At 41.5% G+C, this 13849-nt stretch overlaps 1 long non-coding RNA gene across 1 annotated transcript in view; it reads right to left on the bottom strand.

The window, feature by feature from the left end:
- LOC134298294 (uncharacterized) overlaps positions 1-12829 on the bottom strand; it is a 45402-nt gene extending 32573 nt beyond the window's left edge. The window contains exon 1 of the long non-coding RNA XR_010005300.1: positions 12572-12829. This is a non-coding gene — a long non-coding RNA (uncharacterized LOC134298294). The remainder of the gene's footprint in view (positions 1-12571) is intronic.
- Between the last annotated feature and the right edge of the window lie 1020 nt (positions 12830-13849).

Genomic DNA, 13849 nt, shown 5'->3' with positions numbered 1-13849 from the left:
TCCTTAAAATGTCTTGGAAAGCTGTGTGGTGTGCTGCTGGTGGTGGTGGGAGAGAAGAAAGCATGTATGCCCGCCTTCCCTCTAGAGTAGAACAGCTTTAAGAAGCATTAAACCCTGTCTCCTCCTCTACAAACAGAAGGAAAAGGATGCAGAAACTTAAGAGTGATAACTCTGAGGCTTTTTAAAATCCATGTCTTAATGAAAGATATAGAAATGGAGCATGTGGGAAGTCTCCCCCCCCCCCAATAATGGGCTGCATATGGTGCTTTTTTAACCCCATTGAAGACACTGAGGCTCCCTTGAAGGGAAGAAAGGAAAGGCTCCCAGGGGAAAAGGGATGCCTTGTAAGTTCCCCATTGCCGCCAATGGGCCGATGCGGAACAAAAATTCCTAATTGTCAGCACTCCCATTTTCAGGAGGTGCTGGAAAACTGATATGGGGGCTTCTGGTATCTGACAAGCAGAAATGGATAGCGATTCACCCGAAATGCACAAACTTAATATAAATAAAAAAAATAAAAAAATTAAGTATCTGTAGTTGCTCGAATCTAATGCACCATTGAATCTAATGTCCACCTCAATTTTCAAAATCCTGAAACCAAAAAAAGTCTTTGCTGCTGAATGTAATTTGGCCCAAAAAAAGTGTGAATTACTGTTGTTGTCTGCTTACAATTCCTTCATTATACACAATTGTGTTAAAATACAAAAAGCTCACAACAATGGGGAAAAAAATGAATTGGGATGCATTATGCTGCAGAATGAACCCACTTTAATTGCCTTGGTTCAATACTATGGAATCCTAGGGGCTGTAGTTGTACAAGCTCTTTAGCCTTCTCTGCCAAAGAGTGCTGATGCCTCACCAAACTACAAAACCCAGGATTGTATAGCACTGAATCATGGCAATTAAATTAGAGATTATGTCCCTCAAAGTATAGCTCCAGGTGCAGCTCTTGAAGCACCTTTCCCTCTCGCTTTGGCTCAGCAGTAATATTTCTGTATGATGTGAATCTAATGTGCACCCCAATTTTGCCAAGGTCATTTAGTCAAAAAAAAGGTGAGCATTAGATTCAAGTAAATACAGCATATATGTGTCTACACATATGTCCAAGATTATGAAATTGACACATGAAACTCAGAATTCATACTTAGTGGATCCTCAAGGTGTGCATTTCTGGGTTATTTCCCATTTTAAATGGATAGATCTCAGTCAATTCAAATGCAGGACCATCTCTAGACCTCACTTGCCAGTCTTTCTAAATATCAAGGAGGAAGATGTGAGGCATGGTATGTTTCTGGGCAGCTCTGAGTGGGATAATGGTACAGTGGGGAAATAATATACTTGGCATAGCTGTTGTTTTCTGCAACCAAATCCTTCAAGCAAATCTGAGTGAGTCTCAGGTTGGAAGAGGGGAAGAAAGACAAGTCAGAAAGAAAATAATTGGGGAAAGATAGATGAAAAAAAACAGAAGGGGAAGAAAAGAACGGTATGGTGGGGAGAGAGAAGAATCACTTGGGTGAATAGATATGGGGTGACAAACAGCACCTCAGTGGGTAAGGCAAAGTAGAGCACTTTACTATAGGCCGAAGTGTGTCTATGTTTGGGAAGAAGAGAACAGCCCTGGATGAAGAGAAAAGAGGAACACACCAAAATAGAGAGCAAGAGTTTTGGGATTTGCAGCCTGTACAAGTACTTCTGCTAGCTATGAATTCAATACAGCCTACATATCTGCCAAATAGACATACATGGTTTCACTTATCCATGGTTCCATTCACTTAGGACCTCCTGTACAAGTTCTTCTCAATGCTTCCATTGTTTTTCTTATGGAAAACAATAGGTTCTGTTATTATTCCTGGTTTCATGTATCCATTCAAAGTATGTGAACATATTATCCTTGGATATGGGTTCATACTGTACTTATTCCATGCATAATGTTAACAGAGCACCACTGCCACAGTTGGGCTATTTCTCTGTCCACTATACATGTTCTACCTTTTCTCAGAATAAATTAACATATCAATTTGTGGGGGCATCATGTTCTTCCTCACCTCCGTGCTAATATCAGGCCAGGATGGGAAAGGATTTATGTTTTTGATTGCCTTCCTTGCAAGAACGCTTAGGGAGTTCTCATCCATCACTGGTTTGCTGGAGCACTTTGACACAGAACAACCTGCTGCTTTCCTTCTCTCTTCCAAATTACACCTATTCTGTCCCTGCCTAACACTAGACAGTGATGATGAGACTTCTTTCTCACACATGTGTATAGTTCTTGTCAAAGCAAAACAAATTCATACATCATACTGTAGAAGGTGCTAACCCAGTGGCATGAAGACAATTGTGTACCGCAAATCATGAGAGGGTTTTTGCTCTTTATGTTCTTCCGCATTTGATGGCTGTCATTTTGAAATGTTGAATTTGTTGTTTCCAGTTGTTGACATTTCCACGTATTTATAACACTTCATGCAAATGTCTTTTTTCTTCGACAGCACAAGTGACCCTTTTCAAGTCCTTCTGTCTTTCTGATGAGTGTTTCTAATCATGACTAGTTTTTACATTATCATTAGGGAGTCCTTTATTGTCAAATGTTTGTATGCCATAAGATAAAGCAATTGCACTGTCTCAAGTTTCCCTGTTTGAATGTGTTATTGTGTGCACATATTTAACCACAGTTAATAAAACAAAACACGAAGGCAGATGTCAAACAAACCTGTATGCCTCTGCTCAAGGGTATTATTCTAGCCTGACTGTGTTGTGTTGCTATTTTCTTTTCACCACCATTTCAAACTGCTATTTTTTTTTTCCAGAGGTGGCTAAAATTACTTTTCTTTGAAGTGTGATAGTGAGAAAACTTTGATATTTTCTATCTGGTGTGACCTGGTATCTTAAAGGAGAGGTTCATAGCATCACTTTTCCCCTACATTAAGAATCCCATCCCATTCTCAGATGATGAAAGAAACTGGTGCCCCTTTCTTGGCTTCAGAATATGGAATTCCAGTGAAGGAGTTTTTCTTTTCATTGGTTGAAGTTGGATGGTTTGAAAGATCTTGTGGTTATTTTGTTTATGCCCTCCCACACACACACACATTATTTGATTTTTAACTTGCTTTATGAGAATAAGGCATCTTATTGTTAGATCTTAGTATCAACTGTTGTGTGAATTGCTAAAATGTTTATATAATGGGTCAATCTAGTGTAAGAAGGGGAAAAGAATGGAATGTATCACAAATATCTGAACAATGCTTATAAACTCCCCATAGTCCATCTCTTGACTCCTACAATTTTAACTTAAAAATGTACTTTTATTAGAGGTCTTCTAAAGGCACACGTCCAGGGTTTTGATCAGTGGTTCTCAACCTGTGGGCCGTGGCCCAGCAGTGAGCCATGAGAATGAAAATCCAGTCCATGAACCTCCTTCGTCTTTATTTTATTTTCACTCCTTTCTGCAGAGCTGACCATTGCATTGGATAGACCAAATCAGCTCTAGATTGTTAAATATGGGTTTCTGTGGGCAAGCAGATGGCAACTACTGGATGGCATATGTTCTGTATCAGAAACTAGAGCTGATGTGGCCTATCCAATGCAATTTTCTGAATTAGCACTCCAAATAACCAAACCAAATATAAAGTTGACCAAAAACTGATTCATAACCCTTTTGGAACTAATGTTGGAGAGTGGGCCCTTGTGAAAGTAGGTTCTGGTCAAAAAATGTTGGGAAGCATTGGTTTAGATTAAAAGAGACCAGTCTGCATGTGTGCTTTTTGATTTTGGTAATTCGTACATGCTGCAGTCCAACCAAAGAATGAACAACAGGGAAGTATAAAAGGAAGCAACTGGAAATTATGCAGATTATTGGCATTTTTGGCAGAATGGGCTGGAGTCCATCTTCATTTATTTATTTATTATTTACTTCATTTCTATCATGCTCCTCTCACCCCATAGGGGACTCAGAGCAACGTAAAACATACATCTAGGCAAAAATTTAATGCCTCATTATACCAACCAAATAAAACATAACATAATATCACTAGAAACAATAGACATACAAATACAGTTTAAAAATAGTAAACATATTAAGACATAATAACCCCATACACAAATAACATATTACACCAATCCCTTAATCATAATTCAGCTACTTCATTTCTAACTGTGTCGTGATAGGATGTTAGACTGCATTTCTGTCACTCATCAAACTTGCATAGTGGTGTTTCTCAAGTCTTGGTTGAGTAGCAGCGTCACAGTCTGTCACTATTATAGCAGCATCACAATACACCCTACTATTTATTTATTTATTTATTTACAGTATTTATATTCCGCCCTTCTCACCCATTCAATGCCAACAGACAAACAACATATATAGACAGACACAGAGGCATTTAACATTTTTTCCAGCTTCATGATTCCGGCCACAGGGGGAGCTGTTGCTTCACTGTCCACTAGTGGCTGTACTTCCCCATTCCTTTCCTCGTGTTTTGCTGGCAGTTTTATGATGTTGTAAATTAGTTAAATTAGCCTCCCGCATAAAGCGTACCTAAATTTCCCTACTTGACAGATGCAACTGTCTTTCGGGCTGCATAGGTCAACAGCAAGCCGGGCTATTTAATGGTTGGGGGCTTAATCCGACCCGGGCTTCGAGGTCATGAGTTCCTTTTATGCTCCAGCATCTAAAGGCAGAAGAAGGTGTTTCTTCTGGGCCTTGCTTCAGTCAGGCAGTCAGGGCCTGAGTGTGCAATGAGCCAGTCACCAGGAGATGAGGTCAAAGGCAGCCTGCAGCAAACAAACACTGTCTCTTTCTCCTAGCTCCTTGCTGCCAATGTTCTTTGGTTCCCTTGGGTGGTGCATATGATAAAGCAACCAATGGAAGACCTATGTGCGTATATTTAACTATCTTAGTGGACCCAATTAGCTTGGATCCCAAACAAGCCTCTGTGAACAGAAGGACTACTTCTATTCACACATGGGATTGAGAGCCAATAAATGATCATCAGTGAAAAAAGGAAGGTCAGTTTTGCTTATTTGCTTTCCCTGACTGTCCTAGAATGCTCCCAACTCTATAGGTCAGAATTTGGAGAAGTTCCCAAAGGCAAAGAAGGAGCCTCCACCACAGTCTGGGGGAGAGAGTTCCACTGCCGAACAGCCCTCACAGTGAAGAACTTCCTCACTGTGAGGGCTGTTCGGCAGTGGAACTCTCTCCCCCAGACTGTGGTGGAGGCTCCTTCTTTGGAGGCTTTTAAACAGAGGCTGGATGGCCATCTGTCGGGGGTGCTTTGAATGCGATTTCCTGCTTCTTGGCAGGGGGTTGGACTAGATGGGCCATGAGGTCTCTTCCAACGCTACTATTCTATGATTCTATGATTCAAAGAAAAAGTCCAGCCAAAACATTTCTTCACTTTCAGGTAGGACCCTATTCCAGAAGGAGCAAACTCTGGATCCCAACCAACATAATTTCATTGCACTTGTTCCCGTTTGGTTGGACCATGTTTGTTTGCAAAACTGCATCTATTTTATGATGTGTATTCAATAATTGTTGCAACAGCAGTAATGAAAATGGTGATAGGTCTATAATAACAAATCAAAAGGAATACTTAGTAATGTTCACTTCCACCAGTAATAGAAATGTACTTCTCTATCAGTGAAAATATCCAAATTGCCTTCTCTCTACATTGCAGAGAAATACCTGATGTCTTTTTATAGCAATGAAGAAAAGTGTCACAGAGGAATACTGTCTTGTACTTCAATGGGACAAAAGAAAGGGTTCTAAACATTGTTAGCACCAAGGAATGCCATTCCTATGACTTCCATGGATGAAAAGAAGCCGTCTGGGACATATCTCTATCAAGATTCAACAAGAAATGGGAACTTAAAGAGAAGCCAGCGCAACATGTTAAACACAAGAAATGTTTTGCATTTCAAGGTCATTGTCTGACTTTAGACAAGAGTTCAGCATAGAAGAGAGATCTAAAGACAGCTTGGGGAAAAGATGATTCAGTGAGACCCCAATATGACACAGCCCTTGGAACTGCGATGGGAGAACAAGGCATCGACATCAAAGAAGGAAAGAAAGTAGGTGAGCTGACTGCAGGCAATGGATTGGGATTTTGTACAGACTCAGCAGAATGGAAATAAAAGATTAATGAGTTAAAAGCAAGGACAGGGAAAGGAATGTGACGAGGAAGGTCTTCTTGTATCTGTAGAACAGGATGCGCAGTGAGGGGAGTGACAGTTAATAATTGAAGAGATTAGGCGATCCATAATGAAGTGAGAAAAGTTCCTTTAGGAATCTAAGGCCAGCAAGACTATGCTATTTTCACAGAAAAGTGCAAGCATCTTTTGTCAAGTTTAATGCACTTTTTGAATAACAGACTGGCTGGACTCCACAGCTCCACAGGATTCCAATACATATGCAGGGCTTTCCATCAGTTAAGTCAACCTCAACCCTCTTCATAATCAGGAAATGGTCGTGTAAACTGGACTGTCCTCGATAAACTGTGTTGAACTGAGTAGCCTATGTCAGCCCTCATGCTGTTTACAGAGACGAACCATTTTACATGCACAAGGGCAACGGAATTGAAATATTCAGAAAATTAGTATCTCTCATCCCAACACTACAGTGAATTTCTATTTCTTGTAGCAGTTGCCTTTGCTGAGCTGAGCAACAACACAGCTTATTTTAATTATTGTTGTTACTATGCCTTAACTTTAAATCCATAAGTTTTTGGCCATTTGAGGCCATAATTTCCTGAGTAATAAAGAATTTCAAGCAGATCTTATAATGCCAGGTTAATTTAAAAGTGGACTGCTGGGATTCTTTGTTGTCTTTGGGTTCATCTATTTATTTCAGAACTTCGGAATATCTATTTAGATGGTATGTTGTTAACTCATTGGATTTTTTTCTACCAAGCTGCTCAACTCACCAAATTTTCTAATTAGCTATGAAGTTAATCCTATGCTTTAATGAATTAGGTGATTAGATAATAACAAATTCTAATGTTCTAAAGATTGTTAGCTCTTCTGCTGATAGGTTCAGTAAAACTGGAAAAACCTAAAGTGAGGACAGTTTAGGAGTGGAAATGCATCACATGTCTCTTTTGCTAAGTAGGCTAGTTTGCATGCTATATCATTACTATGTGGGAAGAATGATATAGAAGCCCCTGGAAACCTAGGAAGAAAATGGCTAGGGACCAATTTAAGAGCTGGGGTTAAAGAGAAATTGAAGAAGCAGGGAAAATTAGGAAGAATCCTGATATGGGATGGAGTCGGTGCTCTTTTACTTTTCTTTCTTTCTTAAATAGTTTCCCCCCCAAATATTAAAACATTTAAGTCCCAATTGACTTGTCCATCTTTCAGGGGAGGTGGTTACATGGTGTGTTTACCTTTTAGTAAGTAAAGGTAAAGATTTTCCCCTGACATTAAGTCTAGTTGTGTCCAACTCTGGGTGTTGGTTGGTGCTGCTCATCTCAATTTCTAAGCCAAAGAGCTGGCATTGTCCATAGACACCTCCAAGGCCATGTGGCCGGCATGACTACATGGAGTGCTGTTACCTTCCCGCTGGAGCGATACCTATTGATCTACTCACATTTGCATGTTTTCAAACTGCTAGGTTGGCAGAAGCTGGGGCTAACAGCAGGAGCTCACCCCACTCACTGGATTTGAACTGCTGACTATTTGGTCAGCAAGTTCAGCAGCTCAGCAGTTTAATCCGCTGAGCCACTGGGGCTCCACTCCTTTCAGTACTCTCCTCTATTGCTGTTACTATTGTATATTGTTGCATACTATGTAATCTTGAATATTATTACTTGATTTGATCTGCAGCGAATCCCTTTGTATTCCATAAGTTTGTTTATTGCATCCTATTCAGTGCTAGACATTTGCGCAATTAAGTGTGGGTTTTTTTTTCTCATGCCAGCCCCATTTCCTTCTCTCTTGGCTTTTCCCTCTGCCCTCTTTTCTCTTCCTTTCTATCACTCATTCTGTTTTTCACCACCACTCCCTCATTGTATCACACAAAATGAGGGACTGGTATTCGTTAAAGCTTGGAACAAAAGACACTGCTTGCCAAATTCTTGTACTCTGATCCCTTTTTCTGTCTTTTAAAAATCTACCCAGAAGCAGGTCCCATTGAATCAAATAAGCTAAATACGTTGCATCACTTATTTTCAGCAGATCGTTCTTTTTAATAGAAGCATGCTGTTATCAATTTGGTTCTGCCGAAATGTGCTCTGTATGCTCAATCACTCAAAACATTTCTGGTTAAGGGTTTTTTTTAATGCTTAACTCACCATCTTGCCTTTGTATTAAGTCTGCTACACTTCTACACTGACAGTGGGCCTTTCTAATTTTTACCACAGGAATGGGCATAATATGGTCCTCAAGATGTGGTTGGACTAGCATCCCTAGTTAATGTAGCAAAAGGTTAGGAATGCTGGAAACTGCAATCTCACAATTTTGAGATGGCTGCATTATTACCATTCCTGTTTTGACACCATTGCTGTCTATTCTCTAAAACAAGCCATGGGAAGAGTGAGTAAACATTTTTTGCACTGGTAAGAATGGCAGACAGGAAAAAACAGGTACAGAAGATCAGTGAAAAAAACCTGAACTGAACAGATTGTAAAAGGAAATCAATGCTTTGGATCAGACTTTCCCAATCTGGCAATTTGCAGACATATTGAAATCTCACTATCTCTTGTAAAAAGCTGCATTATGGGCTTTAAAATCCACTGGTGTGTGTATTGGGGGGGGGGGGGTGTCTCAATTCGAGAAAAGTAACTTTAAACTGACAAACGAACATTCTAAAAGTGGCAGTTACATAATGTGATCCCTGTCAAAAGTGACAAACTCAGTGCCATTGCCAGTGAGTTCCAGAATCTGCCCTAGCAATTGATAGTTTCAACAATGAGCTAATCAACTACATTAATTAAAGAATTTCAATTACTGGTGTTTGGGTAAATGAATTCTTTCCTCACTTTCTAATGTTTATTATTATTGAATTCATTTCCAAACTAAAACAATCAATTTGCTGATTTATTTCCAAAAGGTTGTGGTCAGGGCTGGCCCTAGGTAACAAGTGAACAGAATTTTGGTGCTCCCCCCCCCCCCAACCAATCACTGAAAAATAAAAGCGTTGGATAAGCAAAAATGTTGGATTATAAGGAGGGATTAAGGAAAAGCCTATTAAACATCCCATTACATTGTGATTTTACAAATTAAGCACCAAAACATCATGTTTTACAACAAACTAGCTGTGCCCAGCCATGCTTTGCTGTGGCGTATGTAGAGGGTGGATGGCCATCTATCAAGAGTGCTTGGATTATGTCCTGCATGGTAGAAGGGTTGGACTGGATGGCCCTTTGCGGTCTCTCCAAACTCTTGGATTGTATGGTTGTATTATGATTATTATTGCTTTTATTATCTTTATGATTATTATCATTATTATGTAGAGGTTGGATGGCCATGTGTTAGGAGTGTTTGGATTGGTAGAAGGAAGTTGAATTGGATGATCCTTAAGGGTCTCTCCTAACCTTAGGATTCCATGATATTGTTATTATTATTGTTATTGTTATTATTTACAGGTTGGATGGCCATCTGTTGGGTGTGCTTGGATTGTGTCCTCTATTGCAGAAATGGTTTGGGCTGGATGGGGTTTAGGGGTCTGTCCTAACTGTATGATTATCTGATGGGAATATTGTTATTATTGTGGAGGTATTGGATGGGCATCTGCGAGGAGTGTTTGGATTGTGTCCTCCATAGGAGAAATGGGTTGGACTGGATGGTCTTTAGGGGTCTGTCGTAACTGTTTGATTCTGTGATGCGATGTTGATTATTATTATTGTTATCATTATATTATTATGGAAAGGCTGGATGGACATCTGTCAGGAGTGTTTGGATTGTGTCCTCTTGTATGGTTGAAGGAAGTTGAACTGGATGTTTCTGAGGGGTGTCTCCAAGCCTTAGGATGTTATGATACTACAGAGGTTGGATGGCCATCTGTGAGGAGTGTTTGGATTGTGTCTTGTTTTATGGTAGAAGGAAGTTGAAGTGGTTGCCGCTTTTGTCCTTCTCCTTCCTTCCTTGTTGGTAGCTTCGCAGGCGGGGAAGGCACCTCACTTATGCCCGTTTGCCGGATCTGTAGGATAGTGAAAACTGCCGATTTCGCTGTTCTCTTTCCCTGCCACTTAGGAGAGTGCAGGGAAGTTGTGAGATGGTGAGCGGTGGTGTGCCAGGGCTGGTGGCCATGATGGCGGTGGTCACGGTAGCCGGCAAGCGAGGGCGCGAGGGAGCGTGGAGTAGGGGGGTGGGGTGGATGAGTTTCGCGCGCTGGGCCAGTGCCGTGCAAGCGCACATGGTTTTTGTGGGTTTTTGGGTTTGTGTTGTCTACGGATATTGATGTGAATTGTGGCTTAGTTGTCTAAACCCAGTCGCAAGGGCATTGTGTTGTGTTGTTAAGTTTCAAGGTTCTGGGTGTTGTAGTTTCTTTGTTTAGATTAAGATAAAAACGGACAGACCATTTATATATATATAGATCAATCAACAGAAAAAGCAGTTCAATACATGGTAATGTTATGTAGGAATTACTATATTTGTGAATTTAGCACCAAACATTGAACTGGGATATAGGGCAGTGTGGACTCAGATAACCCAGTTCAAAGAAGATATTGTGGGTTATTCGGCTTTGATATTCTGGGTGATATAGCTGTGTGGAAGAGCTTGAGGGTCCTTCCACACAGCCATATAACCCAGAATATCTAGGCAGATAATCCACATTATCTGCTTTGAACTGGATTATATGGCAGTGTGGACTCAGATAACCCAGGTCAAAGCAGATATTGTGGGTTATTCTGCCTTGATATTCTGGGTTATATCGCTGTGTGGAAGAGTCCCGAGGGTCCTTAGGAATCCATAGGAATTAAAAGGCCACCGAAAGGGAATCTGGCCCCGGTATTAAAAAAAAAAACACCTCTAAAATCAGGACAGTAGATAAAGGACAACACTCTGAAAACAGGGGAAATCCAGACAGGAAACAATCAGGGCCAGCTAACACTTCCCAACCAAGGATGCCCCCAGGAAGGAAGCAGCCAGGCTTTGAACCTGCAAGGCCATTAAATGCTAATCAAGCTGGCCAATTGCAACATTCACACTAGCCTCAAACAGACAAGAGCTCTTTCTCCCACCCTGGACATTCCACAGATATATAAACCCCACTTACCTAGCTTCCAACAGACCTCACAACCTCTGAGGTCAGGAGAGAAAGCTTCTGGAACATGGCCAGGCAGCCCGGAGACCTGGTCTCAAGGGCAAGGCCAGGCCAGGCTGCGCAGGCAGGCCATGGGCCATACATCCTGGAAAACTTACAGCAACCCAGTGATCCCAGTCTGACACCACTTTAACTGCCATGGCCCAATGCTCAATTGATTCCTGGGAGTTGTAGTTTGCTGAGACGTCAGCATTCTTTGGTAGAGAAGATGAGATCTTGCAAAGCTACAGCTCCATGATTCCATAGCATTGAGTTGTTGAAGTGGTATCAAACTATTAATCCTACAGTACAGATGCATCCACAGACTAGGGATCATTTTGTGAAGGTGGTGATGGCATGATTCACAACAACGTAAGGTAAAGTGTATATTGGGGTGTATATTGGACTGCAACTCCCATCATCCAAAATAGACAGTGATGATGGATGATGGGATGTACAGTTCGGGAAACATCTGGAGGGCCCCAAGTTCTCTCCATCCTTGACTCTGTAATAAAATAAAGATGTGAATAGTTTTCATGTTCTAGGCTATGGAATCATGGGATTCATAGTTCGGTGAGGCACCAGTCTAGAGAAGGCTAAAGGACCTTGTAAAACTACAACTCCCAGGAACACAAAGCATTGAGCCATGGCAGTTAAAGCTCTGTTGGACAGCATTATATATACAGTGTAGAGGCCTGGGCAAACCCTGGCCCTCCAGGTGTTTTGGACTTTAACTCCCACAATTCCTAACAGCCTGCCGACTGTTGGGAATTGTGGGAGTTAAAGACCAAAACACCTGGAGGGCCAGAGATGCCACCTTCCCTTTCCTGCGACAGCACACAAAAGGCACTGCAGACTGATTCAGGCAGAGAAGTCAGCCATAGCAGAGCACCTCATGAACCAACCTGGACACAGTATATTATTTGAGAAGACAGAAATGCTGGACCACTCTTAGCCACCATGTCAGACTACACAGAAGAGCCACTGAAATCCACAAGCATGTGGACAATTTCAACAGAAAGGAGGAAGCCATGAAAATGAACACAATCTGGCTACCAATATTTTTTAAAAACTCAAAAATCAGAACAGTAAATAAGGATAACACTCTGAAAAAAGAGGAATTCCAGACATGAGTCAATCAGGGGCAGTGTACGCCTCCAAACAAAGCATTCCCCCAGTCAGGAAGAAGCTAGGACATGAAGTTTGCAAGGCAATTAATGCTAATCAAGGTGATTAACAACATTCACACCTGCCTCCAACAGACAAGAATTCTTTCTCCCACTCTGGAACTTCCACAGATGTTTAATATAAACCTTCCTTGCTTAGTTTTTTCCAATATACCTCACAACCTCCGAGGATGCCTGCCGTAGATGTGGGTGAAACGTCAGGAGAGAATACTTCTGGATTCTGGTCCTGCAGGCTGGGGAACACACAGCAACCCTCAATCAGAGAAGAGTCAGTAAGAATATAACACAGAGTCAGGTTGTCCTAAAGGGGCCTTGGATGTTTGCTTCTAGTTGCTCTGCAAGGCTAGGGCTGTCTGCTTTGAACCACAGTCGCAGATGCAGCAGTGTTTGAGTAGCCCATCTCACAGGTGTGGGTAGGTGGCCTGTGATTGTGTCTGAGGGTGTGTTCTCGGGAATCTTGCTGAAATGGAGGGGAATTCAGCTGTGTCTCCTGGCAAAGGGCCAGAGAAGGGCTCTGGGCAAGTCTTCTGCAGGCTCTGCAGGGCGGGCAGCGGAGTATCGAATGGATGAGAAGCTGAAGCTCAGTAGTTGGCACTTGAAATGCAGAGTCATGACTCATGGAAAGTAGTTCTGCAAACATACCAGCAGAGAGAGAACCTATTTTCCTGGTTGGAAATAATAAGCCTTCCAGTAGCCTGTCAATTCAACCCATGAATTACAAAGGATTTTCTTGGGCAAGGTGGTTTATCCAGTTCCTTCTGTGGGAATCAAACCTGTAGTTCCTAATATTAATTGATGGTCTCCCAATGCAAGAGTTGCCATAGCTGACCCTGCTTATTTTTGGTGCCTTTAAGGTAACTAGATGTGACCAGATGGCTTCTTAGATTATCCAAAGAAATTAGGATGTTGGAGAAAAGACTAGAGCAGAAAAGAGCAGAAATCCTTCAACAGTTCTTCTAAAGTGGTGGTGGTAGTATAGTCTTCCTCTTCCTCTTCAACAATATTGGTTAGTGTTCCATTATCCAGGTGGAGGCCAAAAGGGGTTGCTAGACAGAGAAGGATAGTACATTTTATGGGGGGAGAGGGGTTTGAAGGAGTAAAAGCATTTCCCCATTTTCCTATTATTCCCCTCACCCGTGTCACTGTCATGGAAGCAACCCTCATTTATGAAATGGGAAGTGGAGGGGGGAATAGCCAGTGAAAATGGGGGAAATGATTTCCCTCCTTCAACTCCGCTTCTCCTGCATAAAATGGACTATCCTTCTCTGTCTATCCTTCTGGTCTCCACCCAGATAATGGAACAGTATTGAATATTGTCACCACCTGAAGTGGCAGCAATGGTTACTGTAATCTGGCTACAGAAGATACTTTAGTCTTAGTATTATTTGTGGCATTGTGATAGCAACGGGCAGTCCTAAAAATATGGCAGAGA

Source organism: Anolis carolinensis, chromosome 4, assembly GCF_035594765.1.
Source record: "Anolis carolinensis isolate JA03-04 chromosome 4, rAnoCar3.1.pri, whole genome shotgun sequence".
Taxonomy (NCBI): domain Eukaryota; kingdom Metazoa; phylum Chordata; class Lepidosauria; order Squamata; family Dactyloidae; genus Anolis; species Anolis carolinensis.
This window is presented reverse-complemented; position numbering and strand designations above follow the sequence as displayed.